The sequence below is a fragment of the Schistocerca americana genome, chromosome 5 (assembly GCF_021461395.2).
Source record: "Schistocerca americana isolate TAMUIC-IGC-003095 chromosome 5, iqSchAmer2.1, whole genome shotgun sequence".
Lineage (NCBI taxonomy): Eukaryota > Metazoa > Arthropoda > Insecta > Orthoptera > Acrididae > Schistocerca > Schistocerca americana.
This window is the reverse complement of record NC_060123.1, coordinates 528,124,101-528,139,756: the sequence shown is the minus strand read 5'-3', so window position 1 is coordinate 528,139,756 and position 15,656 is coordinate 528,124,101.

Genomic DNA, 15,656 nt, shown 5'->3' with positions numbered 1-15,656 from the left:
CTTTTATTTGACTTAGAGAGTAGAGCTGGCATAAATGGAAACACATGAATAGTTCCAGTGTCTTTATTAAACCGAAGAACCATCCGATCACGTACAAAGTTCTTAAGCACCGATCATAGGCGAACTATGCATAGTGGTCGGCTAATAGTCAACGTAAACGTAGGGTCATCTAAAATCTGCCACATACTGTGCATAACGTATGGCGTTGGCCCTGTACTTTTAAGTGTAGATACTACCTATATAAACACAAACGATACAACCAAACCATTGGTAGGTAGCATCTCGTGATTGTGAAGCTGTACAGTTCTAGTTATATGTTTGATACCGGCACTGACAATTACAAGACTAAGGACATCCATTTCATACAAACATGTAAGACACTAGCCTGCCAGTAGACGTCGTCACAGATGCGTTAGTAAATGTATCTAGATACTTGAAAATAGCGTGATGCCGTGGTGCAGCAAATAAATCAAAAATTGATAGTGACATATGGTTTAGAATCATTCAAAATATTGCTACTAGCTACGTACTACCGAGCGAGGTGGCAAAGTGGTTAGCACACTAGACTCGCATTCGTGAGGACGACAGCTCAAACCCGCGTCCGGCCATGCTGATTTGCGTTTTCCGTAATTTCCCTAAACGGCTTCAAGGGAACACCGGGATGGTTCCTTTGAAAGGGCACGCCGACATCCTTCCGCTTCCTTCCCTAATCTGAGTTTGTACTCCGTTTCTAATGACCTTGTTGTCGTTAAACACAAAATCTCCCCCTTTTTACCTAGTTACGGACTTACGTTCAAAGCAAAAGTACACTAATGAGGAAAAATATTATGACCACTGCCCACAGCGACGTTGAATGCTGCCTGGTGGCGTTGCGTACTCGAAGCGGTAGCAAAGGTATGTGAGCAGGACAGACACGAACGGGAGAACATCCTAGCAAAGATGTGGGATGCAAATGGGGAAATCCATTGAGATAAGCGATTTTGACAAAGGGCAGATTATTTTTACGCAGAGCCTGCGAACGAGCATCTCTAAAATGGCGAAGCTGGTCGAATATTCCCTTGCTACTGTCGTGAGGATCTACGGAAAGAGATAGAAGGACAATGAAACTACACTAGGCGCTAAATGGTTAGACATCCACGGCTCTTAACAGAACGTGAAGTTCGGAGGCTTGTCTCCTCTAAAGTAGAATATATGGTAATCTGTGGCATCTCTGCCGAAAGAACACAATCGTAGTGCACGCACCACTGTTTAGAAGCACACCGTTCATCGTATGTTGTTGAACACGGAGCTCCGCAGCAGACCACACCTACGTGTTGACCTAGCGCCATCGAAAGTTACGATTGAGGTGGACACGGGACCATCGGGATTCGACCGTCGATCAATGGAAAAGTGTCTACTCTACAGATGAAGCATATTTTTGATACACTAGGTCGCTGATTGTCTCCACAAACTCCGTCATCGAGGTGAACGTGCAGCGCGGCGTGGACGCAGGCTGGTGGGAGCAGTATCGTGCTATGGGAGACATTTTCCTGCGCTTGCCTGGGACCTATGAATGTAATCGAAGAGACGTTTGATGGCTGAGAACCACCTGCATCCCTTCATGCTGGATGCCCTACCCGACGGCGATGTCATCTTTCAGCAGTATAACAGTCCGTGTCTCGTAGGCAAAACCGTGCTACAGTGGTATGAGGTGCATTACAGTGAACATACGTTGATGTCTCGGCGACCTTCGCCTCATATAAATCCCGTGGAACACATCTGGGTTGCTACCGGGTACCATCAACGTGAACGCGAATCGGTGACCCGCTTTTTACGCGAAATACATTATTTAAGCTTAGTTATCTAATGCCACATATCTCCACAAACTACCAACAAACTGTCGGATCCGTAATACGCAGAATCACTAATGTATTTTGTTCCAAAGACGCACAAACGAGCTATTGAGCCAGGTGGTCATAATGTTTTGGGTCATCAGTGTATGATTATGAGCAATTGCAGTGTACCGGCCTATCGCTGTATATCGGTGTCGTAATAATTTCAGGAGCACAGCGAATAACAGATCGTTTGTGTGTCTTCTTATTGTGCGCCTTCATTATTTTCATCGTCCTGGTACTTTTTGATATGGCATAATAAATTTGTAAATTATTGATGCCATGGTCTAGAGTACTTGGTCTGGAGCAGTTCAGCAATACAGACGCTACTTCGGAGAATTAGTCGTTCACAACAACCACGGAAAATGGGCAATTAATTTTATTTAATAATATCTGTATTGCCAATGGAGTAATTAGGTTCAGTTACAGTTAAAAAATAAATAAAGGCTTTAGAGAGTACTAATGGCAGTGAACTTCGTCATAGACAGTAGGCTGCGACGACGAATTGTGATTTATGGTTGAGCCATTACTGAGGCTAAGCGTACGCCACGAAAGTGGCTCGTTAGCTTCTTTTTCCGTCATTGCAGTGGAGTTATAGAAGCTTGCGGTTGTGCTTGCCGCTTTGATGTTGGTGATGGCTTCACTTTGAACGAACCTCAAGCGAGAATTATGCCTTTTAGGGTGACAGACTAGACAAAAGTGATGTCACGACCGGTAATGCATCTACAAAAAGACACTACCGTTCACGACATGACAATCAGTAGTTGCCACATGACAATAAAACTAGAGTTGTTGACCAAAATGTCGAAGTGCTTGAACCACTTGACATGGTTCAAAGGTCGACAAGATTTTATTAAGTCGTCTATGCATCTATGGAACAACAGTGTATCATACCGGTATGAGCGGTATCGCCTTACACATCGTTGCTGATGGAAGAACGTCATGAGAGCTGAGGAATAGCATCACTCAATGAAAACTGCAGCTCAGAAACGAGACAACTGTTTCTCACGTTTCAGTTACCCAGTAGCAGATAGTGTCTTACTGTTTGATTGTCGTCTCCTTACATAAATTCGACGTTCATCGAGGAGTTAATTATTATTTATTCGGGTCAGGAACAAATACAATAAATAACTACCAATTAAGAAAACAGATGAAAGAAAAAATTATGAAGCTACAATACCGCAGAAAAAAGATCTTGCAACTTCAGTTACGCTCGGAGTCGCACGCAGACGATATTTTTCTATGGAAGACGAGGGGCATAGTTCATAGTCAAGCAGGTGTTCCATGGTTTGTGCTTTTCCGCATTCCAGTTTGTAGTATCCGCAGGGAGGTAGCATTTCAATAGGTTACTCCTGGATCCACCAGCTCTAGAAAAAAGACAGTTGGACGATCTCCATACGATCCAATTCTGTTAAACTGCTGTCGGGAGGTTTTCCAAAGAGACGCCGGGTAGAGTTATTCTCAAGTTGATAAATGCACAGTTATTTCCTTACTGTAGTTTCCGTTTTTAGCAAGAGTGGTCTTGAGGAAAATCCATTTACTGGAAAGTGCCCTTGTAATAGATGGTTTTCTTACGGAGAGTGATTTTTTCTCTCCATGTTGGCAGCTACTTCACGACGACTATCTGATGTCCCTATGCTTGCCAGGTGACAGACTCTTACGAGTGTCATAAGTTTCAAATGACCTGTAAGAAATGTACACATTTCGTTTAGTCCCTACTCAGCTATGTTTGCTTGGGTGGATTTGTACCAGATTGGGCACACACACACTACAGCACTGCACCCTGTAGCTAGTGCCGTCGTTCTCAGGATTTGTGGACAAGAGCCCCGCGTACTACCACTTTTTTTGTCGGTGACATTATTTCTGGCTTCCACCTTAATTCTCGCACTCTCACAACTCTGCTTATTTGGTAGTAGAGATGTCTTTAAAGTCTGCTGCACCCGTAACCTGCACTAGGATTAGCGTCTTTGATTACTAATCGAAAGTCCCACCACCGCTTAAATTTTGATTAATAATCAGCATTGGTAGCCGAAGACTTCCGCCATAAGAAGTTACCCTCATTCTGCCAACGGTCATATCAAAGGGACCGGAAGAGCGGATAGAGGTTCAGGGCACTCCCTTGTCCTTGGGGTGGGGAACTTCCCTTAAAGGCAGAAGAACCAGCAATGACCAACGGAATGAGGATGCAGCAGGCAATGGAAACTACTGCACTAGAGACACATAACGTGTGTCCACAGACATGTGGTCTGTAATTGAAAATGTGTCATTATGATCTCTCCAATGGCAAAAGATTCCGGAATAGACCCCCTTCGGATTTCCGGGAGGGGACTGCCAAGGGGAAAGTGACCATGAGAAAAAGATAATGTTCTGCGAGTCGTGGCGTGGAATGTCAGAAGTTTGAATGTGCTAGAGAAGCTAGAAAATCTGGAAAGAAAATGAAAAGGATAAATATAGATATAGTAGAAGTCAGTGAAGTGAAAGGGAAAGAAGACAAGGATTTCTGGCCTGATGACCGCCAGAAAATGGTATAACGGATTCTTTATGATTAAGAAGGCAGGGCAGAGAGTATGTTACTGTTAACAGTTCAATGGTACGGTTGTTCCTATCAGAATCGACAACAAACACCGTCAACGATAGTTCACGTATACATGCCGACATAGCAAAGCTGTAGATGAAAAGAGAGAGAAAGTATATGAGGATACTGAAAGGGTAATACAGTTCATAAGGGGAGATGAAAATCTAATAGTCACCGGGCACTGGAATGCAGTTGTAGGGGCAGGAGCAGAAGAAAAGCTTACAGGAGAATATGGGATTAAGACAAAGAATGAGAGAGGAGAAAGAGTAACTGAATTCTGTAATAAATCTCAGCTAGCAGCGAATACACTGTTCAAGAATCACGAGAAGAGGAGGTATACTTGGAAAAGACCTGGTGATACGGGATAATTTCAGTTATATCACATCACGGTCAGGCAGAGATTCCGAAATCTAATACTGGATTGCAAGGCGTACCCAGGACGAGATATTGAATCAGATCACATAGTGTTGAGGAGTAGGCTGAAGTTTAAGAGATTAGTCAGGAAGAATCAGTACGTAAAGAAGTGATAGATAGAAGTACTAAAGGATGACGAGGTACACTTGAAGTTCTCTAAGGCTACAGACACAGCAATAAGGAATAGCACCAGTACGCAGTACAGTTGAAGGGGAATGGACATCTATAAAACGGAAAATCACAGAAGTTTGAAAGGAAAACATAGGTACATAGCAGGTAACTACAAAGAAACTATGGGTAACACAAGGAATACTTAAGTTGATCGATGAAAGAAGGAAATATAAAGATGGTCAGGAAAATTCAGAAATGCGGAAGTACAGTCACTGAGGACTGAAATACTTAAGAAGTGCAGGGAAGATAAGACGAAATGGCTGCATGAAAAATGTGAAGAAATCGAAAAAGAAATGATTGTCGGAAGGAGTCACTCAGCATATAGGAATGTCAAAATAACATTCTGTGAAATTAAAAGCAAGGGCGGTAACATTAAGAGTGTAATGGGAATTCCACCGTTAACTGCAGACGGGAGAGCAGACAGATAGAGAGTGTATACTGAAGGTCTCTTTGAGGGGGAAGATTTGTTTAATGCGATAATAGAAGAAAGATGAGTTGATTTAGAAGAGATAGGGGATCCAGTACTTGAATTATAATTTATGAGAGCTTTGGAGGACTTAAGGTCAAATAAGGTAGAAGGGATATATAACATTTCATCACAATTTCTAAAATCATTGAGGGAAGTAGCAACAAAACTGTACGTTGGTGTATAGAATGTATGAATCTGGTGGCATACTATTTCACTTGCGGGAAAAATCATCTACATAATCCCGAATACTGCAAAAGCTGACAATTACGAGAATTACCACACAATCAGCTTAACAGCTCATGCAACCAAGTTGCTTACAAGAATAATACACAGAATAATGGGAAAGAAAATTGAGAGTATGTTAGCTGACGATCAGTTTGGCTGTAGGAAATGTAAAGGCACAAGAGAAGCAATTCTAAAGTTGCCGTTGGTAATGGACGGAAGACTAAAGAAAAATCAAGACACATTCGTAGGATTTGTCGACCTGGAAAAAGCGTACGACAATGTAAAATGGAAGTTCTGAGAAAAGTAGGGGTAAGCTATAGGAAGAGACGGGTCATATACAATATGTACAACAGCGAACATGGGATAATAAGAGTGGATAACGAAGAACGAAATGCTCGTATTAAAAAGGGTGCAAGACAGGGATGTAGTCTTTTACCCCTAGTGTTCAATCTGCACATCGAAGAACCAGTGATGGAAATATAAAGAAAGGTTCACGAATGGAATCAGAATAAAAGGTAAATGGATAACAATGATACGATTCGCTGATGATATTGCTGTCTTGAATGGAATTGAAGATAAACTGCAGGAACTTCTGAATGGAATGAGCGTTCTAACCACTACACAATATGAAAGAAAGACGAAAGTAAAGAGAAGTAGCAGAAATAATAATAGCGAGAAACTGAACAACAAGACTGATGGTCACGAATTAGATAGAGTTAAGGTATTCTGCTACCTAGGTAGCAAAATAACCAATAACGGACGGAGCAAGGAGACATTAAAAGTGGACTAGCACTGGAAAAAAGTGCATTCCTGTCCAAGAGAAGTCTACTAATATCAAACATAAGCCTTGATTAGAGAAAGAAATTTCTGAGAAAGTATTTTTGGAGCACAGCGTTGTATAGATCTGAAACATGGACTTTTGTAAAACCAAAGCAGAAGAGAAAAGAAGCATTTGACATGTGATGCTACAGATGAATGTTGAAAATTAGATGGACTGATAAGGTAAGGAATGAGGCGGTTCTGCGCAAAATCGGAGAGGGAAGGAATATATGGGAAACAATGACAAGGAGAAGGAACCAACGACCAGGAGAAGGGATAGTATGATAGGACACCTACTAAGGCATCGGGGAATAACTTCTATGGTATTTAAGGGGGCTGCAGAGTGCGAAAACTGTGGCGAGTAGTTGAGGACGTAGGTTGGAAGCGCTACTCTGAGATAAAGAGGTTGGTGCAGGAGAGAAATTCATACGGGCTGCATCAAACCAGTCAGAAGTGCTACTTACCCGACGTTCGTCTAAATAACGCGGCAACCTCTCAGGCAGTGGAGCATCACGGAGTTGTATATATACGAGGTGTTAGCTCCCGGATTGTGTCGATTACACCAGGGACGACAGACGGCAGGACAAGCCGTACCAGGGACATGTTTCATCCGCCGTGTCACGTGTGCGGAACTAAATCGGCACGAATTCCTCCGTGCTCCGGCTATATAGGGTCTCTGGGCCAATTCTTGCGCTGGCTCTTAGCAGCCCATCAGTCAGAGCCCAGTCGGAAGCCATCGCATCAGGACCTACTACTTTGTAGCGATATCCCGAGATGTACCTGTCGGTCAACATGCCGGACTTTCAGCCTCCGTCGTTATTATCAGTGGCATAGCCTTCACGTGCCACTACATTTATCCACTGTGTGTACCCGGCATATGCCAATTATTATCTGACAAGTATCATTTTTATCGAGAAGAGTTTTTCCTTTGTTATTAACTCTCCCTACTATCGTCGTAACAAGCCTCAGTTCTTGTGTACCTGCATCTTATTACTGCTTATCAGGCATCTCGAGGGGGAGATATAGCACATACATGTCCGGTGGACTTCATGAAATTCTATGACGTGCAGTTCCAAATTTTACATTTTCTGCGTTCGCATTTCTCTGCTTTATGGCTTGGAGAAAATACTAATACGAATTCTTTACAGACGAATGGAAAAACAGGTAGAAGCCGACATCGGGGAAGATCAGTTTGGATTCTGTAGAATTGTTGGAACACGTGAGGGTCAGTATTGCCCTTACGACTTATCTTAGACCGAGCGAGGTGGCGCAGTGGTTAGACACTGGACTCGCATTCGGGAGGACGACGGTTCAATCCCGCGTCCGGCCATCCTGATTTAGGTTTTCCGTGATTTCCCTAAATCGCTCCAGGCAAATGCCGGGATGGTTCCTTTCAAAGGGCACGGCCGACTTCCTTCCCCGTCCTTCCCTAATCCGATGAGACCGATGACCTCGCTGTCTGGTCTCCTTCCCCAAACCAACCAACCAACCAACTTATCTTAGAAAATTGATAAAGGAACGGCAAACCTACGTTTCTAGCATTTGTAGACTTAGAGAAAGCTTTTGACAACGTTGACTGGAACACTATCTTTCAAATTCTGAAGGTGGAGGGGTAAAATACAGCGAGCGACAGGCTATTTACAATTTGTACAGAACCCAGATGGCAGTTATAAGAGCCGAGGGGCATGAAAGGGAAGAAGTGGTTGGGAAGGGAGTGAAACAGGGTTGTAGCCTATCCCCGATGTTATTCAATCTATATATTGACCAAGCACTAAAGGAAACAAAACAAGAATTTGGAGTAGGTATTAAAATCCACGGAGAAGAAATAAAAACTTTGAGGTTTGCCGATGACATTGTAATTCTGTCAGAGACAGCAAAGGACCTGTAGGAGCAGTTGAACGGAATGGGCAGTGTCTTGAAAGGATGATATAAGATGAACATCAACGAAAGCACAACAAGGATAATGGAATGTAGTCGAATTAAGTCGGCTGATCCTGAGGGTATTAGATTAGGAAATGAGACGCTTAAAGTAGTAAAGGAGTTTTACTATTTGGGGAGCAAAATAACTGATGATGGTCGAAGTAGGGATGGCAATGGAAAGGAAAGCGTTTCTGAAAAAGAGAAATTTGTTAACATCGAGTATAGATCTAAGTGTCAGGAAGTCGTTTCTGAAAGTGTTTGTATGGAGTGTAGCCATGTATGGAAGTGAAACGTGGACGATAAATAGTTTGCACAAGAAGAAAATAGAAGCTTTCGAAATGTGGTGCTACAGAAGAATGTTGAAGATTAGATGGGTAGATTACATAACTAATGTGGAGGCACTGAACAGAATTAGGGAGAAGAGAAATTTGTGGCACACGTTGACTATAAGAAGGGATCGGTTGGTAGGACTTGTTCTAAGGCGTCAAGGGATCATCAATTTAGTATTGGAAGGCAGCGTGGAGGGTAAAAATCGTAGAGGGAGACCAGGAGATGAATACACTAAGCAGATTCAGAAGGACGTAGGTTGCAGTAGATACTGGGAGATGAAGAAGCTTGCGCAGGATAGAGTAGCATGGAGAGCTGCATCAAACCAGTCTCAGGACTGAAGACCACAACAACAACATGCCTGTATGCGTTTCGTTGGTGCTTCGGTGTATTAATCTGGAGTCAATGACCTGAAACTGTTGGAAGGAAGAACTAGTTTCACCTTTTATTCTCTATTTTCAGTACGAAAATATTCATCCGAGTAATGTTGGCAGGTTAGCCATTCTTCATCTGCAGCTGGGTCAACTTCATGTATGCAGATAACACGGCTGTGTTTTCGATACTTCTGTACTGATGACCACAACAACAACAACAACGACAACAACAACAACAACATGGCTTGGAAAAGAATACGTGCATTCGACGTTGCGATATGCATAGGTTTACGTTTATTATGTTCGTTGACTAGGCGCAGCTTACCGGTTGATATTTGGTTCTTACCTTAGACGTCTTAGACGGCTGCAAACCGGTCGCATATCACAATATTTTTCATGTTCTCTATCGTCGGGAAGGAATACTGAAGGTATAATGGGTGCTGAAAGGCTTATGGTCCTTCTGGACATTTATATTCCGTCTTCTAACCAGCGTCGTATGTTATTTGGAGCAGCCTGATGTGGGATCACAGCCAACATTTGTACTTAGACTAAAAGAGGACGCAATACAAAGCAATTTGCTATCTGTTAGCAGCTAGCACTTCTGAAGCCATCAAAGTGCTCAGAAGAATGAGAGTACAAGGGGAAATTTATAAAAACCAACATAGAAGGAAAGAGAAAATATCCTTCCAGAGAACTAGGAAATTGTCATCGAAACAAGACGCTATATTTTCGCCAGACTGTCGTACCATAAACAAATTTTTCACGATATCACGGTGATCCGTAGTTGCACTGTCCACAAGATGAAAAGAAATAAAGCTGAAAAGTTGAATTTTCCGTGACGGAGCAGCTATTCTACAAGACATACTCACAGCTATGGTCAATATTTCCACAAACACCTATAAGTTACCTGCAAAGTAAAATCGGAAAGCCGGCAGGAGTGGTCGAGCGGTTCTACGTCTGGAACCGCGCGACCGCGACGGTCGCAGGTTCGAATCCTGCCTCGGGCATGGATGTGTGTGATGTCCTTAGGTTATTTAGGTTTAAGTAGTTCTAAGTTCTGGGGGACTGATGACCTCAGAAGTTGAGTCCCATAGTGCTCAGAGCCATTTCAACCATTTCATAAAATCGGGATGCGTTAGTAACAGGACAATGTATGGCATGTAGCACGTGTAAAATAAGTCGTAAATGGAAGAGTTAACCGAGAGTTTCTGGCCACTTCTTATAACTGGAACATTTTGGATACGGGCATAAATGACGAAAGAAGATTACTGTTACGCAGTCATAATAAAAAGTAACTTCACATGGGCTATTGCCAACTGTAAATGTCTTCAAAGTGTTTGATTTCACATCATAAATTTTCTCAGACAGTTTATTGCATTATGGTCAGAGAGTAATGCGGTCTTTCTGTTTAAAGGGTGGTAAAATATGGGCTGGGTTTTTCAATGCTGAGAAATATTTCAATTTTTTTCAGCAATTTCTACTATACTGGATTAAATTAGCAGAAGCGAAAACCTACTGTATGTATCACGTCATTTAAATACTGCTATAACCGTACAGTTTTTATTCAGTTGGAATGGAAATTATTTCAATAATATTATACATTCATTTTCATTTTCATTTTGCTAAATACTCTGCTTTTCACTTCTGCGGAAAGCATTAGTTACAGGGGTCACATTTTTATTCTTTCTGTGCAGTCACAGCTGATTGTTTTCCTTTGATATAAAAAATAAGAAAGTGGTTTTTAATGTGAAAACTGTTCTCGAAACGCTACGTTGGTTGTTAGCAGAGACTTCAACGCCAGAGATCTTAGAAACTGTAAAGCTTGTGTTATCGCGATAAATGAAAATGGCCTCTGCAACCTTCAGAGTGAAGTTACAGGCGTGCTACAAACGTGTTCTCGGAAGCACAGCATTAAAATAGCTATTACATGTAAACGTTACGACTGCCTAAGCGTCAAAGAGTGTGAAAAGCCAGTTTATCGCGGAAAGTCGTAAGGTTACAACACGTACGTAAAGAACATTGTGTTTCTGTGGTTGGTGTGAAGTAAATGTGATTGAGATAGGTGCTTTTTAGACTTACAAAATCAGGATAATAGCTTTGCAAGATGATAAACTAAATTTACTACTTTCTGCCAGTGTTCAGTCATAAGGCGCACAATAAACGAGACTGATATTCGTTTTTACCATTGCACATCCAGTCTTCGCATATTTTAAATTTATTACTAACTAATTTCCGTTCAATGTCAATTAGAAACTAATTAAAGCTTTATTTATTGAATTTAAAATATGTTAAGTGCAGGAATGTTTGTTTCGCAGTGGGTACTCAGTCACTGAAAGCAAAGGTAATTAGCAAATTAGCAGTGGCCAAGTTTAGAGTGATAAGCGCGACGGCACATCAGTAAATACGATAACCGAAAGCATATACTGGAACGTTCTGCTACAGCCTGTGTTTTAGGAGTAAACAGTTGCTTGGAAAATGTGGGGCGCTACTATTCTTACATTGAAAATAACGAATAGATGCGTAACCATTTGTTTCCAGTCATGAAAAATTGACAAATTATGTCCGAAAAAGGATTAACTCTTTGGTGTTTTGAGCCCCTGTTCCAGGTTTCGCAGGTTTCGGAAGTTCACAAAATGGTTGGTGACGGGAAGTGAATAAATTTTGACGAATACAGTCTTCTCTACCAGACACTATCTTGATCCGTCATTGCATTTGTTAACGTCGTACATATAATTTATGATACCATTATTTGGATTTTATGTGAAAATCCGCTGATAGAGCTATTTTCCTAGTGTACGTTTGGCTGACTGCTGTCCTCGACTTCGACCTTTACAAAAGGTGTTACTGGACGAAATTATTGCACACTGCTTGAAACTGCAACTACTTCTCATTATTCGAGTATCACCTCAGTTAACATCGTGAGATTGAATTTACTCTCTTTGCAATATGCTATAATGTAAACTCATTAACTGTGGAATCTGGGTTGTTCGTGTGGCAGTGGTGTAGGTCGTCCAGTCACGAAGGTTGAAGCTATAAACCGTAACAAACGTGAAAAGGTAAGAACACGATTGCTTCCGAAATATCCTAGATTGAACCGCGCTCTAACAGTGAAGAAAAGAGGGAAGGATCCTGCAGATACTCTTCTTATTGGGTCTGGTTTACGTAGATCAAGACAGAGTTTTACTACTCTCAAAATGAACGTGTTGGTAGCACCGTGTGCAAACCAAATTGTTCCATTGGCTTACGGTAGCTTGCCCGGCGTGGAATTTGGCTCCATCACGAAGATCGTGGTGCAGTATGTCTATCGAAAACCACCGTTGTGGATTGGTGTGCCAAGATGCGAGCTGGCCGCGATTCGACACGCGACGGACGTCCTGATACCGCAAATTACGTAAAGCAGAAGTCACGCTAAATCGAGAGGGAGGCACCCACCCTGTAGTACTGATCTCTCACCCTGTAGTACTGATCTCTCACCAGGCAATTACGACGTCTACGGTCCCTTAAAAAAAGGTCTTCATATCTGTCGACAGATCTTGTCGGGCGAAGATGTGCAGTGGGCAGTTACGGACTTCTTCACGCAGCAGGATACGGTGCGTTATTAAGCGGGCATCTTCAACTCGGTGCGTCGGTGGAATGGTTGCCTCGGTGTTCACGACGAGTTTGCCTGACTGGCACACCGATTCTGGTTTCTACAGCCTTCTAATGGAAACTTTTTGATCGCTCCTCATGGAAAACATATTACTGTCCTAAAGAGAATCTTCTGACATATAACGTAGTGGATGACGTTGGAAGCTCCAAAAGGCAGTTTAATCCTCGCATTACCGGGGGCAGGGGTTGCTTTGTGCCCACCTTTTAAAAAATTTGAATCTAGTCTGATACTTTATATTTTAAAATTTTGAAAAAAATTTAATGTTTTTAATTTTTTTATGTCAGATTCCGTAACTGTTTTAAATTCTTCAGTAAAACTTAACACAAAAATTTAGGTCATAATAGTGAACGTGACCATTCGCACAAATGCATATCTTAAAGTTTTTGTGGTGCCCATAAAGCACCCGTTCATGCATTTTAAAAACTGCGGAAAATGTGTTGGTGTTGTCAAGATTGTGCTAAAAGATATTTTCAACCTACTCTACATCACCTATTTAAAAAGTATGTTATGAATAAAAATTAAGCAGATTTAATTAGTTTTTTTAGTTTTTTGGTGATGGGCACAAAGCACCCCCCTCCTTCTCTTGGTATTACACCTTATGTAAAATGCGTTGGTATGCAAAATGGTTGGTTAAGAACGAAAAATGAAATGAACGTGTGGCATTGATGATGGGGAGCCCCCACCTGGAGAGGGTCGGCCCTCCCAAGTCTTCTTAGTTGACGACTTTCGTGTTGATGATGATGGAGTAATTATGAGGGCTACGCATCATCCTGTGCCCAGGAGGAGGAAATCGCCGACTAGGCCGCAAATCTAACCCGGCCCCGCTGCATTACAGTCAGACGCTCTGACCACTCAGCAAGGAAGGCGGGCGTTTAAAGACGATACTATTGTAAATGAATAAGCTTCCACACTGTAAAATTGCAGCGAAATACAGAAGGTCAGCAAAACATCTGTGCTTGGGCGGAGAATTAACCTACGACGTAAAGAAATGCAACGCACTGTGCATTAATAGTGGGAGAACAAGGTTGTTGTTTTATTGCCGATTTTATTGTCGGCCAGTCACTGGAAAAAAATCACGTCCATTAAATATCTGAGAACAGTTTTACGGAGCAGCTGAAAGTGAAACGACCACATAAAGCTTAAACTAGGAAAGGCAGACGGCACACAGGTATTCATTGGGAGAATGCTTACCTGTGACGGGAACAACTTACAAACCCTAGTTCGACCAATAGCTGAGTACTGTAACTCAGTCTGGGACCGTTATTAGGTAGGACTGACTGAGGGAAAAGTTTGTTTAGTAGGAGCGAAAGTTTATAGGAGATGTTGATTCAACTCTAGTGGCACACACTACAAGACAGAAGTTGCGTGGTGTTCTATTAAAATTACGAGAACCTACATTCGTAGAAGAGCTGTCAAATTTCTCATACTTCTACACGTATCTCGCAAATAGGGGGTGAAAGTACAGGACAGACTGAGCTCACATGAAGGTTATCGAACACTCCAACACGTACCATTCGTAACTGGAGTAGGATGTGTGTCTCACTGAGACACAAGTACCCTCCACCACACCGTAAGACGGGGTGAGGATTATTGATGTAAACTCTTGTCGCATCACTAAGGAACTACCTGAATGGAATGGAAATCGATAGATATAATGTAAATGTACAGACAAACAAATTATTAGAATTTCAGAAAAAAATTTGTCGATTTATTCAAGACAAAGAGCTTCACTTGCAGAGAAAGTCAGCAACGCATTAGTCCTTATGCAAGCAGTTATTCGGCTTGGTATTGACTGTTAAGAGTTGTTGGATGTCCTCCTGAGGAATTCTGTCCGATTGGCACCTTATATTGTCAAGAGGTCCCTCTCCATATTGCTCCAAAGGTTCTCAGCTGGGTAGAGATCTGGCGAGCTCGCTCGCCAAGGTAGGGACTGACAAGCACGGACAAGAGAAGTAGAAAAACTCGTCATATATGGGCGGGCTTTGTCTTGCTAGAATGTAAGCACAGGACGGCTTGCAATAAAGGGTAACAAATCGAGGCGTAGCATATCGTCGACGTACCGTTGTGTGTAAAAGGTGGTGCATATGACACCCAAATGGGTCCTGCTATGAAATGAAATGAGACTCCAGAACGAAGACATGTCTGGAAATTCAAAAAAAGGTAGCTGATTTACAAAATTCTGCGACACTAAAGATCAGTTATCATAGTACTATGGAACAGTTACAATGTTATTCTGATGTACATGTGGAAGATTGTATGAAGTTTCGGGACTGCAGCCGGCCTGCCGTTATGGCCGAGTGGTTCTAGGCGCTTTAATCCGGAACCTCGCGACTGCTACGGTCGCAGGTTCGAATCCTGCCTCGGGCATGGATGTGTCTGGTGTCCTTAGGATAGTTAGGTTTAAGTAGTTTTAAGTTCTAGGGGACTGATGAACCCAGATGTTAAGCCCCATAGTGCTCAGAGCCATTTGAACCATTTTGACTGCAGCCGGATCATGTTGACTTCATGGCACAATATTTCGTCGGGCAAAAGTCCAGCCATCTGCGGGTGAGTGTCACTTGCCTAAAGACATCTGGACGGCTGCCAGCCGAAGTAATGTGGCAAGAAGTCAACATGATCCAGCTGCAATCCCAAAACCGTCCAGCCATTTTCTTCAGGTGAGTGTCCGCCGTGGCGGACACTCACCTCAAGATGCCTGGTCGGTTGCCAGCCGAAATGTTGTTGCAAAGAGTCAACATGATCCGGCTGCAATATCGAAACTTCACAGAGTATTCAGTACGCCGGGAAAACTTCAAGAATTACATGTAAAAGAATTGTATGAACAGGGGGCAACCGATGTCAT